Genomic DNA, 16,154 nt, shown 5'->3' with positions numbered 1-16,154 from the left:
AGTCCTGCCCCTGTGGGACTGAGCCTTCCTCTGCAGTGCGCTGGCAACACTTCCCTGGGCACCTTCAGAATTTGTCTCTGTTGCTTAAACATCTGCAGTTTCAGGTGGAAGCACAGCAGGCCTGCCATGAAGGGCGCTTTTCATGCAGGGCTGTGCTGGCAGCAAACCCACCCGGTGAAATGCCGGGATCCCGTGCAAACCTCCAGGAAGAGGAAGCAGGGAAGAGGCTGATCAGAACATGGCAGCCAAGGAGAAAGCTCTTCAGACAGTCACTGCTGCTGGCCGAGGAACCGTGCTGTGGATGGGCAGCAGCGTGTGAGGCACTGGGATGCTCTCTGTGGCCAGGTCCACACCGCTGGCACACAGCATGCACGGGGCACAGCGGTACACCTGCTGTGTCTGCACGTGGCCCTGTTGAGGCTCAGACCTCCAGAGAAAGAAGCCAACGTGAGCAGGCGCTGCCACCAGCACAGCGCACAGCCCTCCTCCTCCAAAGCGCCCAGAGAAAATCCCCCAGCACACGCACAGCACTGGGAAAACAAGTGGGTCTGCAGCATGAGTTGATTCTCCTGCGCCCAGAGGAGGAAGGCCCTCCTTCTCTGAGGTCTGCTGTGAAACCACGGTTGGAGCAGTGCAACTCCAGGCAGGGGGATATTTACATACCCACCTGGAAGCAGAGGGAGCAATGCGTAACAGCTTGTGAACAGTCTGGAGGGAAAGAAAAAAAAATAGGAGAAAGGAACAAAGAACAAAATGTAAGAAAGCAATGATGCTTTGGGAATTTAAGACACACTGTGATTTTTCATAATAAACCCCCACTTATGGTCTCTGCACGTGAACTGAGAATTATCCCACTGCACACTCCAGCTGAGGCAAACATTTGGTGCTGTGCCCAAAGTCAGCGTCAGCCCTAACACGGATCCCCTGACTTCCAAACAAGCTCACAGTGTTAAGCTGCTTCCAACTGTCGGTACGGAGATGAAAAACAGCATGAAGAAAGGAACTTGGGGAGGAAGTATGCAAAACTAAGAGGAACAGAATTAATGCGAAAAAAAAACAAAAGAGGAGAAATTTGTGTCCAGACATCTGCAGGAGCTCTCGAGGAGCGAACGCCACAACGCTGCAGGTCTGTATCCCCAGGGGAAGGCTGGGATTCCCTTTCCTTGGTGCCAACGGTGCAGGAGCTGACTGCGGCATCCTGCGCGAGCTGCAGGTCTGTGGGGCTCCTTTCTTTGAGCGCAGCAGGGCCCGAGAGCAGTCGAGTGCCCCCAGGGAGTGCGGGCCCCCGGCCCTGCCCCAGCACTGCCCAACAGCACGGGCACCGCAGCTCCCAGGGGCACGGCCGCTGCTCCTGCTGCCGCCTGCTCCTAATGGCTTTATGTAAATTGCACCCGGCTCCTGCAATTTGCTGCGCGCATTGCGCTTGGGGGGGCTGGGGAGCGCTTGGCGTTCGGCATCAACAAAGCAGAAGGTTAATTTGAAACTCGCAGCCTCGCTGCCGCACGCTGGGCTCTCCCTCGCCCTCCCTCCCGCTCTCCTTTCTGTGCAAAGCCTGACATCTACAGTTCTGTCTGGCACAGTCAGGGGCTGCTCGGCACAGCGCACGCGGGGACGCGGGCACGGCGGGGCAGGCGCACGGTGACCCCACAGCCCAGGCCCTGCTGCTGGAGGATGGCAGCTGCCACACACCGGCCCAGCACATCTGCACCACCACTACTGCCATCACACGCTGTCAGATGGAGAACACCCAAAGAGAATGCTGGCCACGTCACACCGCGCAGCAGCAGCGTGCAGGAACTTACTGCACCCACGGCAGCCTCGCTGTGCTGCTCTGCTCACATCCCAGGGGCTGCGTGTGACCTTCTGCAACACAAGGTACAGGTGAGGCGAGCTGGTAGGAGTGTGCAGTCCGAACCAGACACAAAAATGGCTCTATGACACCGAGGAGCTGAGTTGCCAGCACTGCCCTGTCACTGCTCTGAGCTGAGCCCAGCCCGACCAACAGCACCCCAGCAACAAGATGCACCTGGCACAGCTCTCATCCCAACGATGTGCACCTGACCTAAAACCTAACCTCTCATCCCAGACAACACACATCTGACCTCAACTCTCTCCCTAACAAAATTAATGTGACCACACCGCTCATCCCAATGAGATGCACCTGGTCCAAGCTCTCTCCTCCATCAGGTGCACCTGGCTGTACTGACACTTCCACCCTTCTCCTGCTTTGCCAGGAAGGCTGGACCCAGACCAGGAGCCATTCTCCAGCCCGATGGGACCCAGCCCATCACTGGGTCCCATCGTGACCCACCGTGACGGTGAGTGTTGAGATGCACACTCTGAATTCTCCACCGAGCACCATGGTTTGCAGGAGGCTGTTGGTGGTGCCATGGGGAGAGGAAGGTTAAGGCCGCTGCCACCCACCAGGCCGGCTGCCATCTTGGAGCCAACCAAGTGGGGCTGCAGGGCCCAGGGTGCTGCGGGCCACGCAGGTCAGCTTCCCCGGCATCGGAGCAGGAGCCGACCTCTTACTGCGGATGCTGCCTCCATTGGTGCTCCTTCATCACCTGCATCAGAGAACCCAGGACAGCTCAGCCCTGATGGATTTATGACCCAAAGACCATGGGGCTCATCTTCCCACTCCCCAGAAGCACAATTCAGAGCACAACGAAATATTTTTTCCCTCAGAAAACAAACGTTACAGCTGCTCCGCGTTGGCTTTTATTATCAAGAGGCATGTTTGGCACTTGTGACATAAGGAAACTACAGTCGGCAGCCAACCACCCTCCTTCCTTGCCGCAGCAAAGCTGAGGACGAAGCAAGGCCGCCTGCAGCTGCCTGGACAGAACCAACTTTTTAGCAATACTGACGCTGCCTCTGAGGACATGCAGAGCTCACACCTGGTGCAGCCATGGCCGCTCGCCGGCCCTGCTGTCAGCAGCGGTTGCTGTGGCGATGGATGGCCGCCGCCTGCCCGGCCCAGCGATGCGCCCGGCGCTGCTCGCAGCCAGGCCCAGTGCGGCACACGGCACAGGGTGCCCGCAGCCGGTGGGAGTGCACCCAGCAAGGAGCCCGCTGCCAGAGAAGCCCCCGTCCGCTTTCTATGCTATAAAAGAAAACGCAACAACTGCCTGGGATGTATCTGTTTCTCCAATCCCTGCCTGCACAGGAGCCCACCTCAGGAGCAGCCCGACACGCTGAGTCGTGGAGCAGACAAAGCAGGAGGCGGGCCGGGCAGCTGCTCCTGCCCTCACCTCACCCCCGGCGTGAGGCGGTTATATTTAGGTACACCACAGCCCGCGGTGCGCAGCCCCCTCGGGCACAGCGCAGGACACACATTTTCCGGACGACAGACCGCAGCTCCGCCAGCGCCGTGTGCGGCTCCGCGCCCAGGCCTGCACACAGCTGTCCCTCTTCCCGCTCACCGCCTCAACAGCGCGGCCGCCACGCGTGGGCCTGGGCTGAGTTCAGGGCAGGGCCTCGGGGGCACCGAGCCGCAGGGAACAAAGCGCGGCGCAGGGAGCAGCCCACGGCCCGGCCACGGTACGGACATGTGGGAGCCCGCGAGGCGCTGCCCTTGCCCAGCCCTTCCTAAGCGTGCCCGTAGCTCCCGCGCAAAAATCCCGCGGCTCCGAGCAGCGCTGCCGGCCCAGCGCTGGCTGAAGGGCCGAGCAGCTCTCCTACAGCACTGAGCCCGGCGCCAGCAGAGCGCGAGTCGCAGCACAACCGTGCTGGAGGAAAGTCCGCGCAGGAGGCTGCTGCTCCATTCTCAGCTCCTCCGTGCAACAACGGTATCATTACTGTCACTGCTGTCATTTTGGAAACCAGAATGAAGTGTGAGCGGGCCGACCAACGCGGCCGTACGCCCGTCAGTTGGGTCACCGGTCCCCGCCAGGCCGCCTGCAGCTCCGTAGCACGGCCGGGCCCCGCTCCACAGCCGCGGGCCGGCGCTGCCGGTGGGTGCCGCGATGTCCCGGTGCCCCTGCTCGGAGAGAGGGGAACCGCTGCGCAGCAGCGTCCTGAGCGCGCTGCCTTCCCTCCGCCTTTTGTTTGCTTTTGCCGAAGGCCGCCCGCCGAGCGGGACGGGGTCGGGGCAGCCCGGGGCCGGCGGCACGCTGCCCTCGCCCTGCAGGAGCCGGCCCGGCCCTGCCCGCCGCGCCCCCCGCCGAGGCGGCCCCGCTCCGCTCTGCGCCCCGCGGACGGCGGCGGCCCCGGCAGCGCAGGTGTCGGCCCCGCGCGGCTCCCCGGGACGCGGCCGCTCCCCGCGCGGAGGTGCGGAGCGTTTGCGGTGCTCCTCGTGCGGCCGTGCGGGCTGTGCCGCGCCGTAATGCCCCGCGACTGTAAATCTATAACCGCTGCAATGATTTAGTGATTAAAAACATGATAACATATTGTGTAACTGCAAACCACAGAATCTCTGCCAACTCTCCTCCGAGATACAGGAACAAAAATACTGAAAATGCGTTGCTCGCAGCGGTCTTCCCAAACTCAACTGAAAGATTTTAATAATAATAACAACAATAATGAAAAAAGAAACCCTGACACCCTGACAGCAGAGCGGGGCTGCGCACCGCGCGAGCCTGGAAAATAAAATTAAAGGCAGAGTTTTAAATAAGGGTTCTGGCTGTAACAAATTGCGATCTCGACGTGCCTCTCTTTTTTCTCTTTTTAAGTTTGTCGTAACTGGAATAACTGGTCCTGTGTGATGTCTTGCATATTCAAAGTGCTTTGTAATAGGATACGGAGACCGAACCTTATTTGCCTAAACTCAATGGGTTTATTTTTTCCCCTCTTCCTTCCCCCCCCCCCATTTCTTTTCTCTTTTATTTTTCCCTTCCCCCCCCCTCCCCTAAAAGGCGGGGGGGGGGGGGGGAGAGGGTGGGGGAAAGGCAAAGGGAGAGCCGTAAGCGAGGAGGAAAATACCTGGGAGCGGGGCTGCGGCGGAGCACGGCGAAGAGAGCCCAGAACTGTCCATGGATCGCTAAAGGCGGCGGTGGGAGCTCTGCCCTTTGCGCGGCCGCCGTGACCCCGTTCTGTCCCGCGTTTCCCGGCGCAGATCGCGGCAGCTCCGCGCGGAGCCGAACTCGCCGTGACCCCGTGGAGCTGCGGGCCGCTCCGCTCCGCTCCGCGCGGGGCCGCGGGAGTGCGGCGCCGCGGCGCCCCGAGCAGCGCGGGTCGGGCACAGCCCCGGGGCGCAGAGCGGAGCGGGGCAGGGCAGCGTGTGCGAGGGGGGAGCGGAACAATTGCAAAAAAATTAAAACAAAAAACACCAGAACAACCCCAAGCGATAAATAATTCACACTTCCCAAAGCCGTGTGTACGTGCACACGCACGGCGGCCCCGACCCGCGGACGGGCGGCGCTCCGGGCTCGGGGACGGCGCCGGGGCTGCGGTGCGGAGCGGTCCCGGCGAAGGAGCGTTCGCAAATATTTAGATAAGCGCCGTGCCGTTCGGCATTAAGTAATTAAGAACTGAAACTGAGCGCGGGGCGATCGGCCTACGGCGGCCGCTGCCCTCACCTCTCCCATCCCCCTCGGCCGCATTCTTTCCCAAACGGAGCGTGCCCGCGGAAAATAAAAATCGCCGCCGCTCTCCTTCGCAGTTCCGTCCCGGCGCGCATCCCGGGGCCGGAGCTCGGCGCGGCCCCGGCACCCGGCTCGGCCCGGAACGATTTTAAGTACTTCTTCACCCCTTTGTTTTCAGAGCGGGGGCTGCGCGGAGCGGAGCGCTGTTCCCGCGGGCGGCCCCGCGCCGGGGCGGGCTGAGAGCCGCGGGCGGCGGCGCGGCCCCATCGCTGCGGAGCGCGCTCCCCGCGGGCCGCCCGCGCTGCGCGGCCGCGGGCCGGGCCCTCCGCCCGCCGCCCATCGATTATGCAGATGGCGCGGGTCGATGCCCGCCGCCGGCCCTCCGCTCCGCGCCGCTCCGCGTCCCCCGCCCGCCCCGCCGGCAGCGCACAAAGCCGGGCAGCGCCGCTCCGCGCCCCGCGGTAAGGCGGGCGGGGCGGGGGCTCCGCGGGCGCGTAGCGGCCCCCGCGGCGCCGGCACCTGCGCGTCGCCGGCGGCGGCGGTGGCGGCGGCGGCGCGGGGCTCCGGGCCGGAGAGCGGCACAAAGTTTGCCGGGGGATCCGGGGCGGTGGGTGGGAGCGGGAGGGAGGGGGGGGCCGGACCAGCCCCATGCAAAGCAGCCCGGGCGCCCCGAGCAGGAGGAGCCCGAGCGGGGGGACAGGGCAGAAAAGTTGCCACTTACGCGGTCGCTGCTCCGGCGGCGGCGGCGCTTTTAATCCCGGGCGGCGGCGCGGGGGCTACAGATCCCATGCAGGCTGCGGCGGCTGCGGCAGGAGCGCGCTCCGCGGAGGGGCCCGGGGCAGCAGCAGCGGGAGCCGGGGGCAGCGGCCGAAGCCGAGCGGGAGCCGCCGCCGCCGCCGCCGCTGCCCAGCAGCAGCATCGTCGTCGGGGAGTTTGCAGCCCCCCGGAGAGAGGGGGCCGCGGGCGGCGGCAGCAGCAGCGGCGGCGGCGGCGGTCGGGTCGGGGCGGAGCGGCGCGGAGCGGAGCGGGCGGCGGGGCTGGCGGTCGCCGGAGCAGGAAGCGCCCGGACTCAGATCTGATGATTGGGAAGAAAAAAAACTCTTTGGATCTTTATTCTGCTAATTAGTTTCCTGCAAAAAATGGCTGATTAGTGCAGTGCGCATGTGCCTCATTACCCAGGCACGACGGGAAGGGCTAATTAGCCACCTTCTGGATCAATAAGATTCAGCCCAGGCGGCGGGGGAGGGAGCGAGCGAGCAGGAGCGGGCGGGGGGAGCGCGGCGGCGGCGCCGCACCGAAACTTGGGGCAGCGGCCGGCCCCCAGCCCGCGGCGGGGGGGCCCCGTTCCGCGCCGCGCCGGGAGGGGGCTGGCGGCCGCCGGGAGGCTCCGCGCCGCTCCGCGCCTCTCCGCGCCCCGCGGCCACCTGCCCCCGGCCCCGGGCGGGGCTGCGCCGCCCCGCGCAGGGCAGGGCGAGGACGACCCCCGCCGCCGAAGTTCCCCGGGAGGAGCCGGGAAAGTTGCGGGCGGCGGAGAGAGCACCTCGGGGCGGGCGCCCCGCGCGGCGCGGAGCGGAGCGGCCCCGCGGCATCGCATCCCCGCGGCGCTGGGCGCTGCCCGGCCCGGCCCGTGCAAACTTTGCGGCCGCCTCCGCGCGGGACGGCTGATGGATGCGGGCGCGCCGGGAGCCGGGCTACAGGTTTCACCAGCCAGCGCTGGCAACAGCTTTGTCATTTTCTAAAAATAAGAAGCTAAAAGTTATTGTAGAAGAAGGGGCTTTTTTTGTCCCCTGCACAATATGCCTTTTGTGAGTTTAATGCCATTCTGGGGCTCTCTATAGCCCCGGACAATGGGGAACTCCAGGAGGCGGCTGTGCCTCTGCCTTTTTTCTTTCTTGCTTTCTCTTCCCCCCCCCCCCCCAACCCCCTCCTCATTTTTTTCTTGTTTTTTCCCCCCCTTTTTTTTTCCTTTTTTTTTTCTTCTTTTTTTTTTTTTAAGGCAAGGATGCAACATTCCTGCAGTCCCAGCAGAACCTCTGGTTTGATTAAATAAATACTTCTCTGGTGTTACGGTAACATTTTTCACGTTGTGTTTGCGTCCATTTGTGATTATTATTTAATTTTTCTATTTCCAGCAGCTTTTCCTTCCCAACCCAACCTTGGCAAAAAATATAGGTGGATGCTGGGAAGGGGGGAATCTCAATTTCAGGAGGTGAACCAGCAAAGAACCTCTGTCCAGGATTCAGGAATATGTTTTCTTCATCCTCCTCTAAGAGACTGTTTTATTACTGGCAGAAATGCAGCTGAATTAAATCATCTCTTGAAAATCTAAGGAAGCTTTTCAAATGGCTTTTTTTCCTTTTTCCTTTTTTTTTTTTTTTCCCCGTCTTTTAAATAGTAACCCAAATAATTAACTTCCTGGTGCATTTCATAGCATTGAACAAGGAATGCAGTTGCGGTCAGTTTTTCCATTTGAGAGAACCTTAATGTAGATGTATTTTATACCGAAGGTAATAAGCTGCATGTTTGTTGGTATTTCACTGAAATGTATTGAGCTTTCTGTATTTCGTAGCGTGGCGGCTGTCGCTGGGATTTTGACACATCCCTTCGGTGGGATGGGGGGGAAACAGAGCAGGAACGGTTCCTAGAAATTGTGGGAGGCTGTGCTGGGTCCTGCTGGAAGCGTCTCACGTTTTGGAGATATTCCCAGCGCTGCGGATCGAGGTTCAGTGTGTACTACAGTTGTCTGAATATTGTAAATGCAGCACCGAGTGTGTACGGTTGAATTGCGCATGCTGTGGGTTCTTTGATTTGTGAAATGGACGGACCCAGCACAGTGCTGGCTCCATTCTGGCAGCCGTTGCTCCAGATGTGTTTGCCTGGCTCTGTGGGGCAGGAACTTATTCAAAAAAAAAATCAACACAAAAATACCCAAAGCAAGAAGCCCTCCGGCAGGCGGAATTGTTCGGGGCTGCTCGGTGTGCTGCGTATGGAGGCGCACGTAATGTCTAACTGTTGTTCTGAGCGTGAGACGAATGTGTTCTGGCAATGCCATCCCAGTGCTCGGTGCGATGTGCGGGGAGGCTGCGGGGCAGCGGGGAATGGGTGCTGCCCGAGTGAGCTTCTGTGGAGTAAAGAAAAAGTAAACAAGTGGGGAAGGTGGCATGGGGACCTATAACTGATGCTGTGGGAACAGGCACCTGAGCCCACGCACGCGGGTGCAGTCTGGTAGTCTTGTGCGTTTTCTTTGCATTTGTGTCATGCGTTCCAGTTCTGTGTTGCCGTCCTTTAATTTCCCATGACAACATATGGATTCCATAAAGGCAAACATGCCGAAGTGCATCTGTCTGGGTCGCTAACGCAAACCAAACCTCCCTCTCCTTGCAGTGGTGCTCCGGCCGTGTGCTGTGCCCTCCCGTGACAGCCGCTCCCGCATTCCTGTCCTTTTATGCTCCCACGGCGATCCCGAGTGCCCCAAAGGGAGGAGGGCAGCGGCCGCGGGGTCAGCGCCAGGAGCGGAAGGGTTAAGCGGGAGCGGGGGCAGCCCATGGCCGCGGCCCCCAGGAGCAGCCCGGCTGGGGTCAAGGCCGAGGGCACTGCTGTCCCCTGGCGCGGGCAGAGCCGGCAGCGGCTGGGAGGGGAGCGCAGGCTGAGTGTGGGGCGAAGCTCTGCCCTCGTTCTGAGCACAGAGAAAGGCAGAGATCCTATTTTCCCATTTCTGCCAGGGTGCCAGAAGAAGTGGCAAGGTGTGCGCGTGTCTGGGTGTGCAAAGAAGGGCGCAAGCAAGGAATACCCAGAGAGGCAAGCAGCCCCATGCAGCACCAAAACACATCCAGGGAATCAAGGAGCAATTTGTACAGTAATGGTTGGGTACAGCCTTCGAACACACGTATGCGCACGTTTCTCCTCTAGCAGATTTACTCCCATTAAGACTTCTTTGTGCTGGGCGAAAAGACGACCCGGTTCCAAAAATACAGGGAGAGCCCACCCTGTGCTATCTGGAAACCCCGACAGCCCTGCCTGCTGCGCTGTGGACGCCCCTTGGTTCCGTCCGTGTGGCTCTATGTATCCACGGATGGGATTTCTGGTTCAAATCTCTCTTACTGTGCTCAGTAAAAAGAACCTCTCACTATCAGAGTTGCAGGAAAAAATAAGATTTTTCCCATAAGAAACTTTCTGAAGGTGCCAGTATTATGAGATGAACCCCCTCTTTTGTCTTGCAGCACACCTGATGTATTTGCACACTGAACTGTATTCTTCATTTGTACATTATTTTGAACAAATGGAACTAAATACTTGTGCCATAAAGGAAAAAATATTTGTTAAAATATGTGAGGATTAAGAGGAACAATGTTAATGCAGAATGTTTGGCTTCTGCTGTGGTGCATGTGGCTTTCTGGACATTACTTTTCACAAAGGTGCCTGTTTTCTTTGAGATGCACCATAAAGGTGAGCAGCCTCGGGCTTCCCTGGCCCTGCAAGGAGCTGTGCAGCTCTCCTGCAGCAATGCCGCGCAGCTCAGCTCGAGGCGCATCCCGAGGCAGCAACGGCAGAGCTGCACGGGTGGCAGTGATTTCTGGGGAGCTGTGGCCGTGCCGCAGTGTCCCCGGGGCAGCATGTGGGGCTGGGATGGAGTCCGTGGGGCACGGGAGGCTGCAGGCTGCCCTGCGTGGCACACGGGAGAGCACGTGGCCGTGGGGAGGAGAAGGTTCCAGGCTGGCTTTTAAAATTCAGGCTTTAAAAATTATTGTGGGGAAGAAAATCTCCATAATATCATCCACTTACACAGCCTTGTGCTTCTTGGAAATACGTCTGAAGCATTAGAACAAAGCGCAGAGGGCTGGAGTCCTTGAAGGAGCTCCAAATGATAAAGTCTGCCATTCATTTTAAACACAGCGTGCATTGTGAAAACACAGGTCAATTTGAAGGCATTTGTCAGATTTCCAGTTCCCTCTCCTCCTTTGCAATGGAAATTTGCAATCAAATCCCTGCACTGGAGTTGGGATGTCTGCTCCATCAGTTATTACCTTATGCTCAAAGCACTGCCCAGGTACACTGCCTTTTTATTCAGAAAGTTTGTTTGCGTGAAGTTGCACACCAGAAAGGGGGAAGGCTGACATGAATTGGGCTGGAGCAGATGCATTTATTTAGGAGTGGGGAAAGGGAGGAAAGCAGCTGATGAGAAGCGACTGATTGCAAAGGGCTGTGTGAGCCGCAGAAGCGATCTGATACCATTTAAAGACGCCCAGCAAGAGGCATGGATGGGGATATTCCAGCGGCAGCACGTTCATTGTTGGGATGCAGAAATGCAGCAGGGCTTAGAACGGGGCTGGAGAGATGCACTGCTGAGCAATCCGGGCAGAGACGTGTGTTCCTTCTGGCAGCACGTCTGTATTGTTGTGGGCAGGGGAGAGACATGGGGGGAATGCACATGTTTAGAACAAACGCACACGGGAGGATCTGCGAGAGATTTGGACTGGGGGGGAATATTCAGAGCAATTCAGAGCACCGTTTCCTCTCCTCTTTTGTCTTCAACAGACCTGCAGTTTTGTACTCAAATATTAAAATACACCCATCCATCCATTTTGTAACCGGGGGGCTCAGCACAGCCCTGCGGCGGTGGGACACAGTGGGCGCTTCACACCTCCGCAGTGGCTGCAGTCAGGCTCAGCAGTGGCCCCCGAGTCACCGAGCACATCTTCAATGGGAACGTGCTTTTTTTGCAGGCCCTAACACAAGACCAGCAGACTTGTCTGCGATGGAAATAAACACTTGGCATACATCTGTATGTTTCTTTGCTTTTTTTGAAAGAAACGAAGAAAAAAGTCTTGGCATTTAATTAGGACACACTAACCTGATAAATATTGAACGTCATTTCTTTGTGAGCTGCTCTGTATGCTCAGTGTACTCTGTGGATGTATTCCACAATTGCACTTGTTTAATGCCTATATCACCTCATGCCTATTGTATTTATGTTGTCATCAATGTCAGATTTTAATTAAACAATTAAATCACTGTCACAGTAATTTCCCTAGAAAACTATTTTAAATGAAAAATCCCACAATAAATGTTTGGGAACCGTCTTAAAAGGAAAGAGAGGGAAATAAGTTATGAAATAAAATTACAATTTGCACTAAGCTAGAAAGAAAAAAAAAAGGGTTTTCAGCACCGAGAAGAATCCTGCTTTACAGGGCCATGTCCACACAACCCAGAGCGCGTCAATGCGGCCACCGAACCAACGCGCTGTCCTGTGGTGCTGGGGGTGCTCCCTGCAGGGCTGGGCAGGGACCCCGCTGCCCTGTGATCCAGGCACCGCGTGCCTCAGGGCACGTCCCCACTGCCCCTCCCGTCCAAATTATTTTAGATTTAAAATGGAGATTTGCAGAAAAGCCTGCATCAAATTGTTCGATACGTTAAGAACCAATACCAGCTGCACTTACTGTATAGTAACCGTGTACTCAGAGCCTATGCTGTAAGCAGTGGGAAATCTGATCCGATATAGCATCTTTGCTGCAGCTAATCAAATAGTCCATCTTTACCTCTCATACATGCATGTTTTTGTTCCTCTAAAACCAAAACCTGAGCTTATACAAAAGGTGGAAACGAGAAGGGAGTGTGTACTTCGTATAAAATAAATCACAAATACGAGATGCAAAATTCATCAGACAAGGTATCTGAAATAATCATGCTCTCAAACGTACATTCAGAATATTACCTGTATTTAACATAAGCACATCTGACATTTGCAGCACAGCCTCAGACATGAGGCGTGCTTATTGAAATTCGGATGCCGGCATGTGATTTCAGGCAGCAATGTACCCTGCAGCTAACCCTGACCCTCCCCTATTAGCCCATGTGGCTGCTTTGATTTGTGCCCTCTGAGGGCTGGAGCTGGGAACCGAGCGCCGGGGAGCGGCAGCGGCGGAGGCTGCGAGGGCCCGAGCCCGGCCTTACAGAGCAGCGAGGAGGGACAGGGCTGCCTCCCTGCCCCCAAAGCCGGACAGGAATCCCAGGCAGCATTTCTTTTATGTCTGTACTGCATTTTTATTGGAATGCAGCTTTGCAGATCGGTTCTGCCTGGGATGCGTGTGGTTTCTATCAGCCCTGAAGTGTTTTACAGCTGGAGATGATTTGGGGGGCACATCGAGCCTGTCCGTCTGCAGCCAGGTCTGACATTTGTCTGCTGCTGTCTCTCTAATTCTTTTCTATGTTGCCTTCATCAAGAGGTGAGATTAACTGTATTGCACCGGGGGGGGCAGGGGGATGGACGGGCGCGATGACACCAGGCCCATCCCTCCCTCCTCCTCATTTTAGCCTGCTTCTTGCAAAAGCAATCCACTAGCAGAGCCTCCTCCTTCCTGCAGCCAGAACGCATCAGGAGCTGCAGAGGTACCTGGTGAGAGCCCAGAACAAAGGGGCAACTGCAGAGCACTGCCTGTGGGAGCCCCCACCATGGCCCTTGTGCTCCCCTTGTGAGGCCAGGGCACGCAACTGGCCCTGTTCGCAGCCAGCGAGCGCTGGCCTGGTGGTGGCAGGGAACTCCATCTATGGGGCACGAGCTGCACCAGAGCCTCCCTGAGCGCTCTGAGCTGCTCCTCCTAGGAGCCAGCCAGCAGCATCCTGCTTTTGTCACGTACGGGGCTGCCATCACAAGTAGCTTCGCTGAACACAAGCACACAAATACGTATTTTTGTACACTGTAAAGGAAAGGGGAAAACAGATGGGGTTGCACAGAACCCTCCTCCAGGCAGGAGTGGCTGTGCTGGAGGAAAGCATTGCTCATAATGACACTTAAGCCCAGACACTTGAATGCTAAAGGTTAAACTTACATTCTTCAAGAAAGGGCTCCTTGCCAGCTTGAACTGTGCTGTGTGTTCACTATTGCCTCCTCCTCCTCTTCATCCACTCTCAATCCACTTTTGGTATTTGTTGAAATAACTGAGGCTATTTTTGCTTTTTTTTTTCCCTAAGACATGTTCTCTAAGCCAGTCCTCAGCCCTGTGTCTGTCACAGGGTTAAAAAAAATAAGGATCAGCCTAACGCCACTGAGAAAGCTACGCGTGCTTTCTTAGCTGAAAGTTACTGCAGCTTCAACCCAGAGCAGGACAGTATGAGTATGATTCTATCCTCCACTGATGGTCCATAGAATTTCATCCTCTAACTCCTGTGCCAAGCTTAGTAAGCAGAACACATATTCCAAAAGGCCAAAATGTTTATATGGATTTAAAATACGAATTGAAAGGCCCATATAAATACAACAAACAAGAGAGTGGAGGAAGAACTTTTGGAGACAACAATGACCGGGGCTGGAGATGAAACTACTGGCAATAAATGACTCCAAATGCTCGAGCAAAGAAAGGACAGGCAGGGAAATGCCCACAGAGTAACATCACTGTAAGGCAGATTACAGCATAATATGAAGAAGCACAGATGCTGCATGGATGCTGCATTTAGATCCTAATGATCAGAGAGCACCTTCCCCATATACTTTCATGCTTTTCCCCAGGGATGTTTCCCATTAAAAAAAAAAGAAGGCAGGTGCATTATGGCTGCCTTTGGAAGCAGCCCCTTCCCTCAGCACCACGTCAGCGCTGGAGGAGAACCGCTGCGTGGCGAACGGGGGCTCCCTGCGCCCTGCCGGCAGCTGGGGCAGCAGGTGGGGGGCTGGGCAGGATGAGCTGCAGCCCTGAGGTGCATGGAAAGGAATCAGTGAGTGCCCGAGCACTCGAGTGCAATTTTATTTGGGTTCAGACCTGATAAAGGCAGTGACGCCCATTTTCCTACTTCCTGTAGCAGGGAACAGGGTGCACAGGGCTCAGCATCCCTTTAAACAGCCGCTTGCTGCAGTGTATTTCTTGGCACGGCCCCGATTGTATCTTCTGGTCCCAGTGGAAGTTCACACTTTTTAATATCTCTTATTGCTTTGCAACTGCTCCCACCAGTCAGCAATCACAAACAGGAAGCGGTGACTCAGCAGAGCCACAACTGTGCACGGACAGCGGCTGGAGAGACGGCCAAACCCTGCCCAGCCCAGCAGGGGCTGAGGGCCAGGTGGCTGCAGGCTGCGAGCCCCGGCCCATGGCCTGGCTGTGGGGACACCGGGACCGAGCTCCTAACGCTGTGTGTCCACTGACTCCCAGCATGGGGTGACGGGAAGGGAAGGGGAGGGCCCCAGGGTCAGTCAGGGCCTGGAGCAGTGGCAGAGGCTGGGACCGGCCCCGGGAACCACAAGCTCTGGTCCGTGCCCACACCGGGCAAAGAGGACGCTGGTGGCACTGTGCGTGGTCCCCTCGGGGCCAAGGCAGTGTCCAGGGGGAGCTCCGCAGCAGCAGTGCTCTATTCCCAGCCCGCTCCATCCGTGCTCTAACTGTATTTAGCAGCGAGTTTACTCCAGACTGAGCCTGCGTGAGTGTGTATGAGAGGGCTGAGGATTGGCTGCGGCAGGCGGAGGGCTCGCTGAAAGGCTCGTTAAGGAAGCACTACTGACCACGCAATCCAATTACATAATGCTTCAAAAAATAACTGTGCTGGGAGCCTTGTCTGGGCAGCACGTTTCGGCAACAGAAAGAGGTATCAGATATCCACCTCCCAACCCAGGGCCGATAGGATATTTGTGCCACAATCTGACGCTGCGCTTCAGCTGCAAACTGCTCCAAAGAGGAAACTTGCTTCCAGGGGAAATGTCTGCTGTTCCCTTTCAAGGCAGTGCTGCACCCTGCAGACCAACGTTATTTGAGTCCTTGTAAAATTACCACTAATCTCCACACTCGGAATGCCGTGCATTTTATGGGTCCTTGCTATGACGGCAGCTTTGTTTTGTGGGGTAAAGGAAAGTGCTGAGCTGGCACCTGGCTGTCAGCAGTAGCTGTGACCACTCTCCCAGTTCTACTCTTGCAGCGTCTCCCTGCCGCTCCAGAAAGGGCACACACAGGGAGGATTACTGGTGCCATCCTGTCACACCTGGAAAATGCCTGAAGAAACACTCCACCCAGCCTGGAAGCACACAGCCCCGTCCTGGACAGCAGCAACAGCACTGTGCTGCCAGCTGGAGCTGCAGCACCGGGGCTCCAGGCCCCCCCCGTGGCTCAGCCCATGCACTGTGCATGGTGAGCGGGGATCGACAGAACCCTGTCTCCAAGCAGCGCTGTAGTTCTTATTGCAGTTACTAACTTTTATTGTTACTAATTCTATTTTTATTCTTACTGATTTTTGTTTTTACCAATTCATTTGCAGTTACTAACTGCCAGGCTGCTCTGAGAGGCATCACAGAAAAGGCACATTTCTAGTGAATGAGGAAAGAGGCAGCTAAGAATATTCCTGCACTTAGAGAGTTTTTATACCTGAACTTCGGTTGTTCAATTGCATGATGTAAGCGAGACTTTACGCACACCATAAGCACCCAGTATAACCTGTTCCTGGCTCAGGGCACAGAGAGGCTCTGTGTACCCAGCCAGTGCTGGGTCCCCACGCAGTTGCGGGGCCACGGCCTCCCCTGGGCTCTGTAAGAAGTGGGGACACCGCACTCTGTGGGACCAACCGCCTACAGGCCAGCAGCCTCTGCCTGCACTGCCAGTGCCATCTCGATGTCTAAACTGCCCTTCATGACAGAGCTCAGTGTGATCTCTGCCCCTG

At 56.9% G+C, this 16,154-nt stretch overlaps 1 protein-coding gene across 5 annotated transcripts in view; it reads right to left on the bottom strand.

Annotated features, from left to right (window-relative positions):
- Positions 1-16,154, bottom strand: part of ZFHX3 (zinc finger homeobox 3) — a 511,657-nt gene that overhangs the window by 134,109 nt on the left and 361,394 nt on the right. For 3 of the 5 annotated variants that reach the window (XM_040707006.2, XM_046899383.1, XM_046899384.1), the window contains exon 6: positions 6,247-6,600. The exons of 1 other annotated variant lie outside the window; for it this stretch is intronic. The gene's annotated coding sequence lies outside the window, so the exon portion shown is untranslated. Of the gene's footprint in view, positions 1-4,923; positions 5,834-6,246; positions 6,601-16,154 lie in introns of those variants that run through there. One more of the 5 variants, XM_040707009.2, reaches the window with a different exon arrangement.

Source organism: Gallus gallus, chromosome 11 (assembly GCF_016699485.2).
Source record: "Gallus gallus isolate bGalGal1 chromosome 11, bGalGal1.mat.broiler.GRCg7b, whole genome shotgun sequence".
In the NCBI taxonomy this organism is placed as follows: Eukaryota; Metazoa; Chordata; class Aves; order Galliformes; family Phasianidae; genus Gallus; species Gallus gallus.
Note: the sequence above shows the minus strand (reverse complement) of the source record. Positions and strands in the feature narration are given on the sequence as shown.